Genomic DNA, 479 nt, shown 5'->3' with positions numbered 1-479 from the left:
ATATGTGAAAAAAGGGTTTTTTGGCGATCTCCCCCCGGTTTTGAGGTGGGACGCATCCTATGATACCATTGGTTAGTCTCTAGCACGCCCAGGGAAGGCCCTGCATATGTGATAAAAAGTGGTTTTTTGGCCATAACTCCCCCCGGTTTTGAGCTGCACCCCCCTAACCCCCAAAAGGTGTTGCAGAATTCGAATGCGCATCTACTGATACCATTGGTTCCTTGTAGCACCTCAGGGGAAGGCCCTGCATATGTGAAAAAAAGTGGTTTTTTGGCCATAACTCCCCCCGGTTTTACACTGCACCCCCCTAACCCCGAAAGGTGTTGCGGAATTCGATTGCGCATCGAATGATACCATTGGTTTCCTTGTAGCATCTCAGGGAAGGCTCTGCATAACTGAAAAAAGTCAGTTTTTTGGCCATAACTCCCCCCGGTTTTGAGTATGACCCCCCTAACCCCAAAAAGGTGTTGCAGAATCCA

Source organism: Montipora foliosa, chromosome 6 (assembly GCF_036669935.1).
Source record: "Montipora foliosa isolate CH-2021 chromosome 6, ASM3666993v2, whole genome shotgun sequence".
Classification (NCBI taxonomy): Eukaryota; Metazoa; Cnidaria; class Anthozoa; order Scleractinia; family Acroporidae; genus Montipora; species Montipora foliosa.
The sequence above is the reverse complement of the archived record's forward strand: the minus strand, read 5'-3'. Positions refer to the sequence as shown.